This window comes from Papio anubis, chromosome 1 (genome assembly GCF_008728515.1).
Source record: "Papio anubis isolate 15944 chromosome 1, Panubis1.0, whole genome shotgun sequence".
Lineage (NCBI taxonomy): Eukaryota > Metazoa > Chordata > Mammalia > Primates > Cercopithecidae > Papio > Papio anubis.
In genome coordinates this window covers 32792642-32803816 of record NC_044976.1, presented here as the reverse complement: position 1 = coordinate 32803816, position 11175 = coordinate 32792642, and the positions used below count along the sequence as shown (strand labels likewise).

At 44.9% G+C, this 11175-nt stretch overlaps 1 long non-coding RNA gene across 1 annotated transcript; it reads left to right on the top strand.

Moving 5' to 3' along the window:
• The first annotated feature begins 1488 nt into the window (after positions 1 to 1488).
• Positions 1489 to 10148, top strand: LOC110743418. The gene is made up of 2 exons (XR_002522412.2): positions 1489 to 2774; positions 4948 to 10148. It is a non-coding gene; the product is annotated as an uncharacterized LOC110743418 (long non-coding RNA).
• The last annotated feature ends 1027 nt before the right edge of the window (positions 10149 to 11175 follow it).

Genomic DNA, 11175 nt, shown 5'->3' with positions numbered 1-11175 from the left:
AGGGTATTTGAAGGGAGCATAGCCCTGCTGACAGCTCAATCTCAGATTTCTGGCCTCTAGAACTGGGCAAAAATAAATTTCTGTTGTTTTAAGCCACAAAGTGGCGTATGTGTTACAGCAGCCCCAGGAAATCAATATAGGTTCCCAAAGTTAAATACGAGGTCATTGCAATTTGCTACTGCTCCAACGGCCTGCATTGATGGGATGCCTGGCACACTTGTGGCCTCCTCCCCCAGCTGCAATGAGGGGCAAGAAGGTGCCCCCGAGGCACTTGGAAGCCATTCACAGCCAGAAAACACAGAGTATAAGCTTATATGAGGCTAGAGAGGTAGCCTAGGGCTTGATCCCAAAGGGCCTTGAAGCCATGTTAAAGATTTGGAATTCATCTCTAGGATCTTGAGAATCTCTTGCAGGTTTTAAGGTGTATAATGAATCAATGAGTGTGTGTTTTAGAATGCACATGCTGGGTGCTAGATGGGAGACAGATTAGAGCGGGCAAGATTCCCATGAGCCTCCATCCAGCTCGCTTTTCACCTCTTACTCCAAGTGACAGCCCCTAGGTGGGCGGTCTCTGCTTGGTCAAGGAGACACACTTGGGAGAAGAGTTAGCCAGCTGGAGGAAGTCAGGTTCAGAGTGGTGGACTGTTGAAGCTCTTCAGGCACTAAACTTTTACTCATCACCAAGGTCTCTCAGCTAGTAGTCTATTTCCATCATCACAAGAATTTTTTTTTTTTTTAAATCAGGCCAATTAAATCAAACATCTTCCTCAGTATCATGGAGAGAATGGAGGTTAGAGACTCTAAAACCATCCCTGGCTTAATGACTTTGGGATCCCTGGGCCCCTCCATGCAGCAGAAAGGCAATTAACAAATGTGGGTGACTTTCGTTCTGCTTGTGTTGACAGTTGGAAACAGAAGCAGCTTTTGGGTCTGGGGCAGGAACTAGAACTGAGTCAATACTATAGTTTGCCCTACAGAATGATAGGGCTGAATGGGGGCTCCCCACTGCCTCTCACTTCCTCATATCTTACACTGTGTTCCTCTGCCATGGCTCCTTTATTCCCGGGCCTCCTTCCAAGTTCAGTTACTTGTCACCTGTCACATGAGTCACCCTGGAGCCTCACAGCTGATCTTCTGTCTTTTCTTCCTTTGTCACCCATCCTGTACATCAGCCATGGGAAGCTCTCTCTCAGGCTCCAGGTAATCACGATTCCAACACACATCCTACTGCCAATGGGTCCAACCCTAAGGTCTTTAGCCTGATGTTCAGCCTCATCCTTCACTCTTTGTCTTCGGCTCTCTGCTTCCCGACATCTGCTGGAGCTGACAGTGTGCCAAATCCTGTCCAGGACCTGCTTATTTCCATCATTGTCTTTGTTGGGTGTCTGTGCTTGGGGCACCTTCCTGTTTCATCTCCATCCAAGCTTTGAGAGACTTTGTAGTATATTCATTAGGTGTGTAGTCCTGGAATCAGACTCTTTGAGTTTACATTCTGCCTCTGTCATTTACATGAAATAAAATATATAAGCTCTTGGCTCAGACCCTGACATAAAATAAGTATTCAATAACATATTCTTGACAGTATTATTTCTCCTGCACATCACTTCTGTTGAATCCCAGTGTTCACTTCTCTCAGGAAGTCTTTCCTGTGTAACATTAACCTGGGCCTCCCTGACCGTGCTCACTCACAGGCAATAAAGCCTCCCCTGGAAGCTCGAATCAGGGCAGGGGTCCCTTCAGCATGTCTGACCCCATGGGTGGTTCTGGAATGACTAGAACTTTGTGATTCTCTTTGGTCCAGTACATATTGGTGAGCCTTCATTGAACTGCTCTGAATCAATGCTTTCTCTTAACATCAGTCATGGACCACCCATCCACCCACTATCCATCCATCCACTCAGTCATTCAGCCATATTTTGAACACTTATTATGTGCCAGGAACTGTGCTAGGTGTTGGGTATACAACGGAGGACAAGGCAGACTCTGCCCCACCTTCACGAAGTCATTGTCCAGTAGGGAGACAGACACTCAGATAGGTAAATAACACAGAGGGGCCAGTGTTCTGATGAGGGAAGCACAAGGTACTGAGACAACCTGAAAACCCTAAGGAGAAGCTCTGCAACCCCGCCTTAGAAGGTCCTTGGAAGTAATCCAAAGGAAGCAAGTCTAAGCTGAGACCCAAAGAATAAGAAAAATGTTAGCCAGGTGGATTAGAATTGCTGGTGAAAAGTGTTTTAGTTGAGGAAATTGTGTGAAAAGACACAGAGGTGAGAGAGGGAATGGCATGGTAGAAAGTTGGGTGGGGTGGTGCGTGTGCACATGCACCGTGCAAGTGTATGCATGGGTGCCTGTTGGAGGTGAAGGTGAGATGAGGCGGGAGAGGCAGGCAGGGGCGAGGAAATGCAGGGACTTACAAGCCATGTGAAAGAGTTTTGACTTGCACATCACAGGCATGGAACAAATGAGAAAGTGAGTGGGAGTTTCAGTGGGGAAATGACATGATTAGATTTATAATTTAGAAAAATCACACTGGCTGCAGTGTGGAGAATGGAGGGAGGTTGGTTTATGAGACTCCATGACAAAGTCTGCTTCATTTTTTTCCCCAGGCAACCGGGATCCTGCCTGGGCTTGAGCTCCAGCTGAGGCCCTACCGCCTTGTGTGGTTCTTGCTAGGTCCTCTCCTGAGGGTTGGATCTGTCTCTAATTCTCAGCTATTGACTCAGGTCCTGCTCACAATGGACAAGTGACCACCAACCAGGATCCTGTCACTCCAGGTAAAGTCTCTGCATAGAGGGGACACATGTCCACATAGATTGGGTCTCTTGCATTCTGATATACTTGACTACTGGTCTGGGCCAAGCTTGAGATGGCTGGATATCTTTGGAACAATACAGTTTGGACCTTTGGCTATCACTTCTTCTGTAGTGGCAACCTTATTCATCTACTCATTTGTCTCAAACATTTACCAATTATCTGCTATGTCCCCAGTGCTGTGCTAGGTACTGGGTACCTGGTGGTAAGCAAAGCCAAGATGGTTTCAGTGCTCATGGCATTGTGAGAGATGGCTCTTAAATAAAATAAATACATTTCTATTAAATAAATAGAAGTTGTTCTAACTGAAATTAAAGAAAAGAGTAAGGTTCTGAGAGGGGATGTGCTTTAGGTTTGAAGGTGCATCTGGCACCTCCATTCTGCTCCTCCAGGTCCTTCCTCCACTCTGGTCTCTGCCCTGGTGGGTCCACATCAGTGAGTTCTCTTATGTCTGACTTCTAATAGTGTTCAGCCAAAGCAGGTGGTCAGCCAGAGATTAGAGGGTGAGAGGAGAGTGAGGTTGGGATATTTATTCCCCTAGCTTTCTCCCTGGCTGGTTACCCTGGGCTGGCCACATTCTTCGTCCTCCTCCTTCTTGCTTCTGGGCTAGGGGTGGTTCTGTCCTCTCCCTGGTGGTACCCCTTTGTCTCGCTTCTTGCCTTCATGCATAGTCCTTTTAGAAACCTCCTTGAATTATCCTAATGTGAATGTGCCATTGTTTCCTGCCAGGACCCTGATGGATACAGATGGCAATAGAAAGCCTCTCTGAGGAAGTGACATTTAAGCTAGACTTTCGGGATGAGCGGGAGCCAGCCATGTGAAGAACGGGGGAGGAGAGACACTCCAGGCAGGAGGAAGTCGCGTGTGAAAACTCTGAGGTGGAAAGAGCTCACTGTTGTGTTCAAGGAACAGAGAGAAGGGCAGTGTGTCTAGAGCGCAGCCCTTGGGAGAGACAGCATGAGACGAGATTTTCTGAATTTCATCCCGACCACACAGCACACAGCAGAGGAAGTGGTTGGCCTGCCCCCCGGGTCACCTCTCTCCTCGTGCTGGCCCTTACAACAGATAATAATACTGATAACTAATGCTTATTGAACACTTACTATGTTTCAAGCATTGTTTTAAATCAATTTCTATTAAATAATAATTGTTCTAACTGCAATTAAATAAAGGAATAAGGTTCTGTGAGGATGACAGCAGGAATGTGCTTTAGGTTGGATGGTGTGCCCAGCATCTCCATTCTGTTCCTCCAGGTCCCTTCTCCACTCTGGTGTCTGCCCTGGTGGGCAGACCTAGATGGTCCATATCAGTGGGTTCTCCTATGTCTGGCTTCTAGAAAGGTTTGACCAAAGGCAGGGTCAGTAGGAGAATGTTTTGCATGCATTGATTCATTTAATCCTTCAACAACCTCAAGAGGAAGGTATTCTTAGCATACACATTTTACAGATAAAGAAACTGAGGTTCAGAGAGATTGAGTAACTTACCCAAATTCCATAGCTTCGAAATGGAAGAGCTGGGACTTGAAATCACATAGTCTGGAGCCAGGATGCTACTCTTAATCACCCGCTATAAACACGTTTGCTAAGTCCTCAGCCCCCACTAGTTCTTATCTGACATGCCTCAAACATGCAGTGATTTCCTGTATTTATCAATCAACTCTAGTGGTTTCCTATACCTGTCAGTTGTTTAATAAATTATGCACTTTTTTTCTGTCTTCTCAAATGTATCATAGCCTTCTCAAACACCTGGACAGAGTCTTTTAATTCTCCACTACCTGTAAAATCTTGTAAAGTGGTGAGCACACAAAAAAGTACTCAATAAATGCGTTTTGGATTCCTGATTTAAATTAGACAGTGGGTGTAAAGAAATAGTGCCTGGGAAATAGAAGGTGTTTAACAGATGGAACCTGTCACTGGTGCTTACAAGGAAGGAAGCAAAAAGGAAGAAAAGTTAGTTTCCTAGGCAATCAAACATGAGATTGTTGGATGATCACACTAGGTCATCTCCTTGGTACCTACAGTTCAGGATCTTGTCTTAATCTAGGGCACTAGTAAATTAGGGGAGAACAGGGTTGTTCTCCTAGATGTCAACTTAATGTCATCATTTTTCTTTCAATAATCCAATTTATATCTGCAGGTTTTGGGATCTTATTCATATTTTCAGCTGCATCTCCTCTTGGGTTGATGAATTCTGTAAATTCGTTCCCTGCTGTGTGAAGGAGCACTTCCTTTTATTGATCCAGAATTTACCTCCTGCAAGTTTCAAGTTTCAAGATTCCTTCCCTCCCTTTCCTTTATCTTTCCCTGGAACAAGTACCTGGGAATAGGTGAGTAATTCCCTGTGCTTAACTCCACCCTATACCTACCTATTCTTCATCCCAAGAAACCTAGTGGTTTTCTCTGTTCTCACTGTCCTCCAAACTTTTCCTTTCATCTCTTCTTGGCACAGTGAAGACAATAGATCAAACTTCCAAAAAGAACCTTCTTAAAAATGAAGGCAACCTGGACAGAAAAGAAGCAGACCATACACACACTGTTGGAACTGTCTGGTGGCCCAAGCTTAAGCCCCTTCACTGAAGCAGAGAAGTGCCTCCCCAGATCCCTGGTTCCCAGACGCTGAGAACACCATGCTTATTTTTCGAGTGATTGGCTTGCTCTCCACCTGATTTCCCTGCCTGTCCTTTGGCCAGGTGGTTGTCAGGGATCTTACTGTTTCCTTGTATAGCAAAAGCTCACCAGCCATCTTGCCTCCTAAGAGAGATATTTTGACAGAAGAGACATTTTATGTTGATGATTTTGATGCTGCTGGATCATAGTGGCTAGGTAAAAAAATTTTTTTAATTGTCAAAATACTGTGTATTTTAGATATCTTTGAGCCTCTCTGCCCATGTCTCTCCCCATTCCTGACTTTTACCTGATCTGACCTCTACCCCAGAACTCTGCCCCTACGCCAACTGTCTACCCTGTAAAATCAGCCAAGAGTGTGGAGCGAGGGAAGGGGAGTCATGGGGTGAGGCTGCCCCTTCCAAAGGGTGTGGGTAGCGTAGACAATAAAATAAGTCGTGTGTGTGTGTGTGTGTGTGTATGTGTGTGTGAGTTTCACACATTACTGGATTAAAAGAACAGAAGAAAGGCCATTTTTTTGGTTTGGTCACATGAAGATGCCATTGGCACCTAAATGATTGTGTCCAAGTACCCACATCAGAATGTTGTTCACCATGGAACCAGCGATTCTCAAACCCTGGCTGTGCATTAGATTTTGTGGGAGCCTTTATAAAAAACAAAGGAAGCCACGCCTCTCTCCTTTCTGCTCCCGTCCCCCTGCCCTCTGCCTTGAACCCAAGTAAATCACAATCACTTTCTGAAAACTCCCCAGAGGATTCTAAAGCACAGCTAGAGAAAAGAAGCACTGTCCTGATCACACATACAACCTCTCAGCACCCACACACTGTCTCTCAATCTGTCTTTTCCACAGCCACAGTGACAGTCAATGGGTGGAGCTGAGAAGCCACGCTGAAGATTTGTCCAGAAGAATATTGATCTTGGGGCGCTGATCAATGAGCTCTGTATTATCACAGTGTTTTTTTTAAATTACTTTATTGTATTTTTAGTATCAAGTTTCATTTTCCAGTCTCAGGAACATGCCTGGTTTATACCTGAGTTATAGGGCTCACTACAACTTATTTATTAATCCACTCATTTATTCATTCATTCATCTATTCACTCAATCACCCAGCCACTAATTTACTTATTCACTCTCCCACTCACTCATTTATCCCTCTGACCATCATATACATCTGTCTGTTTATTTACCCATTGGTTCATTCACGTATTCATTCATTTCTCCTGTTTATTCATTTGTTCATTAGTCCATCTGTGTACCATCATCCCACCCATTCATTCATCTATCCATTCACTCTTTCGGTCATTCATTCAATCATTGTTAATTTATTCACTTTTCCGACATTTTCTGACACTTCGTAGATGAAGGCTCCTGAGCCTGGCTCTGGGGAAACACAAATGAATTACACTCACAATAAGGTTGCATTTGGAGGCTGAACTTATTTGTTCTCTGGAGCCAGAGAAGCTTGGCCTTTTGCTTTCTTTTGTGATTAGACGCAGTGACTTTTGGTGGGAAACACTTCACCATCTTAGTGAAAAGTCTTTACAGTCTAGGGACTCTCCCAGGACAGGACCAGAAGGCTTCCTTTGGACAGAAGAAATTGCTCTGTAGTGCTAGCTGGTGGGGAGGAATGGGAGAAGATGGGAGTGACACCTGGTGTTTCCAGTTTAGGAAAAATCAGCTGCTTAGAGCTATGCCTTCTTATAATGAAATTTTCTTTTGAATAGGAATAAGGAAAACAGGGAGAAATATAATAAAAAGAACTAAAATCGGCTAAAAATGGCACAATGAAAGAAAAATAGAGAAAAGATAAAAGCAAATTGTTGTAGTAAATATAGCATATAAAATAAATAAATACCAACCCTCAAGAGACCAGTGAGTCCTAGTGGGTGAGTTAAGTGTGACAAACCTGAGGCAGGTGAGGGAGAAGCTGGGCTATCTTCTAGAAGGGCCAACTTGTAGATTTGGGTTCCCTTCGATATTCTGTGGTTAGAGATTCTGGCTGAGAGTTCTTCAGAGAAAGGTCCTAACTCTTAATGCATGTGTTTCACAGAGAAATTCATTCATTCTTTCATTCTACAGATGTTTACAGAATGTGTGGCCCACTGTCTCCTTGCAGTTTGCCATTCAGTGGGGGAAAGCAGACACCTGGACAAGTAGTTACATGTAGGGGTGATGGGTACCATGAGGATGAAGTACAGGGAGCTATGGGAATGTCTAATGGGAGAAACCAATCTAAGGAGTCAGGAAAGTTTCCTGGAAAGTGGAGGTCTAAATGGTGACTTGAAGGTGGATGTGTGTTATGTAGTGAGGAAAAAAATGTGTGAAGGCTGAGGGTATGGGAAGGCATGGAATGAAAGCTCCCCTCTGTGGCTGATATGTATGGTGTAAGGGGAGAGGGGCAAGAAAAAAGGCAACAACTAGAAGTGTCGTTCATCCAGCAAACCATCACTAAGCATCTACTTCTGTATACTCCAGAGCTAGGAGTGTAGAATGTAAGGACAAGGGAACACAGTTTCTGTCTTCAAAAGCACCTGTTGTTCAGGGAGCTCAAATGGAACGGAGAACAAAGGAAGGGTTAAGAGAAAATTGTTGAGGTTGCCATCCCTGCCAACACACTGACTTTGATGCATGACTCCCTGCTGTGGTTGAGGGAGGCACAACTTGCTTTGTTTCTTGGGTGCATTTTGCCTGGGTGGAAATGCCTCGACACTGGACTTTTCCAGCCAAAGTGGCAGTGTTTTCTAAAGAGCAGCTGACTAGGCAACGTCACTGTGTGGTGATTTTGTCATAAGAGGGAGCAGCAGGAGGAGGACTGGGCATGGAGGGCATAGACGAGTTGTCCAGATCGGCTACATGGGCAGTAGAGCCTGGCAGGGCTGATCTCACCAGGAGTGGCCATATGGAGACACAGAAGGACTTCTGGGGTGTTTGAATGTTCAAGTGTGTGCAAAGTTGAGGTGCCACCAGAGAAAACCAGGTGGTCTCTTTCCCCCAAGGCCTTACAAGGTGCTGTTTTTCTTGGTGAATTCACCCATGCCCAGGCTTCATCTAGCCTTACATAAACAGTTTGGTCCACGCCCCAGAACTGATCAAACTCAGGAATGAATTCCAATGTACTTATGCCAGTGGACTTCATAAGGGTCTGGCGTGCAATATCAGACCTCCTTGAAAAATATTACCACGTGGGGGAATGGTGTGGCTACTCATGTCCTCTGAACACTGAGCATTCTCTCTTTGTGGCCATGCCAAATGAGTAAAGTTACAATCAGAAGGTGTTTTCATGCATCACTCAGGGTTTAATGCTGGACACAGGAACTTTGGATATTTGAAGAAGAAAGAGATTTATTTATGATGAGGAATCAGGTGCTTCCAAAGTAGCTAGATGGCTTGGAGGACAGACTCTAAGTGGGGCCTTCAGGAATGATTCCTAGCAGAAGGGATCCATTGGGGGAGCTGTTACATTTGATGTAATCTGGATAGCAAAAGATCAGGAGGTTGAGCCTGAAATAATTGAGGTCAAATGTACAAAGCTATAGCTGTGATCTAGGGCTCAGGAGTCTGCCTGTGGTACCACCACAATTGCCTGGATGCTGAAACGTGAAGTCTGATGAAAGCCTACTGGTATCTCTACTCCCTTGCTTGTCAAAAGGAAGACAGCCCCTGCCTCACTGTTCCCTGCAAAATTTCACCTAGGTGCCTTTGAATGATGAAACTTATTTCTCACCGAGAACTCAATCACTCAATCTCCAAGGGAGTCTTGGAAATGCAGATTTAAAAAAAATCTTTCCAGTATAGGAATACCCAGTAGAAGGAGGTGGGAGTGGATGCTGAAAGTCAGTTGACCATTTCCATCACTCCTAGTACATGTGCAATTAGAACAATAGGATTTAATTACGCAACGTGAAGCTGTGACACCCTAAAGAATCAACCTGTACCTATGTTGCAAGTATGTCACAGGAAACTGAAGGGGTCAAGGCCACAGTCCATGGTGACCCGAATCCTCAGGGCTGGGATGGACAGTCCAGTGGTCTTCTAAGTACCACTTGTTCTGTGCCTGTGGCTGACCACTTCCCATTTTGATTCACAAATAATTTCTTCAGCTCTAGCACTCCTGTCAAATCTTTTACATGACTTTGCTGATCTCAGAAAATATGTGTAGATTTATTTGTGCCATTATGTTGAAGGAGTATGACTCGTGAGATGCAGTCCTAAAGCAATTTTATTTTTGTCTCCCATGGTCGCAGTTAAAATACATTCTATTGGCCTCCTTCTTCTCTTATCTCTGGATAAAAACCCAGCTGGGCTCTTAGCATCTATGATTGTTACCATATAATAAAAAGTCCTGTAGATACTTTAAGTATCTAATTTAGTAATTAAAATATGCAGCCCCACAGTCTTGCCTTGAAGGATAGAGTTCTCGACTCAGCCTGTTGCACGCTGGAAGCTGTAGGGGAAGGAAGATGTATGGTTGGTGCTTTCTCTCTTTCTTCATTCACATAGTACTTCTACTCTTCTCTCATCTTGTTAGCCATGTTCATGATGCCTCCAGGACTGGATGAGGGAGTCATAGAGGAGGTTAGGGGAGGAAGGATGACTTCACTTGACTGTTATCATAGTGGTGACCAGCTTCAAATCTCTTTGGACTTGGCAGATGTTTAAAATGACTTCTTCCTCTCATGGATGCTTTTGGGAGACTTCAGAGATGCCCACCTTCTCACTGAAGATCTCTCACCTGCAGTCCCTGGTCTAGACCACATGCATCTCTATTTCGGCTGTTTGCATTCTCCTGAGAATCCAGCAGTGTCTCTGCCTTCTCTCTGCTGAGGTCTGTTTGCTCTTCCATGTGGCCTTCCTTGATAGGACCTAAGATGACCCCCACCCTGGCTTTCTCTTGCACTTGACTTATATCAGATTCATGTGAAAGTCTTGTTATTCCTTTGCTCTGGCAAACTCTGGAAGAAAGTCACTTTCCAGACTGTAGCCCTCAGCTTTGCATCACAGGCTGCGGCAGCCAGCCTCTTGACATTTGGATTTCTCAAGTGAGACTACAGGATTCCCATATTACATTCTCCAAGGGGTATCACAAAGCCAAAGTCTCTTGATTTGGGGTGAGGGGGTAGCACCTGTGCACTCACCAGGCTAGGCTAGATAATGCTGAGCTAACAAACAGACCCCAACCAAAGTGGCTTAATACCACACAAGTTTATTTCTTGCTTTCAATCCACTGTGGGTCCAGATAACACAAAAGGGCAGTTGTCCTCCAAGTGTTGACTGAGTGCTCCAGGACGCTTTAATCTATGGCACCCGGATATCAAAATGGTTGTACAAAAAATTACTGCAGGTGGATGGCCACGTTGGTTGCATAACAATGTGAATGTATTCAATGCCACTGAGCTGTATACTTGGAAATGGTCAAAACTGTGAATTTTATGTTTGCATATTTACCCACAATAAAAAACCCTGTTGCGGGATGAGCATGGTGGCTCATGCCTGTAATCCCGGCACTTTGGGAGGCTGAGGTGGAAGGATCACCAGGTCAGGAGTTCAAGACCAGCCTGGCCAAGATGGTGAAACCTCGACTCTACTAAAAATATAAATATTAGCTGGGCTCAGTGGCAGGTGCCTGTAATCCCAGCTACTCTGGAGGCTGAAGCAGGAGAATTGCTTGAACCTAGAGGGCAGAGGTTGCAGTGAGCCGAGACTGTGCCACTGCACTCCAGCCTGGGTGACAGAGTGAGA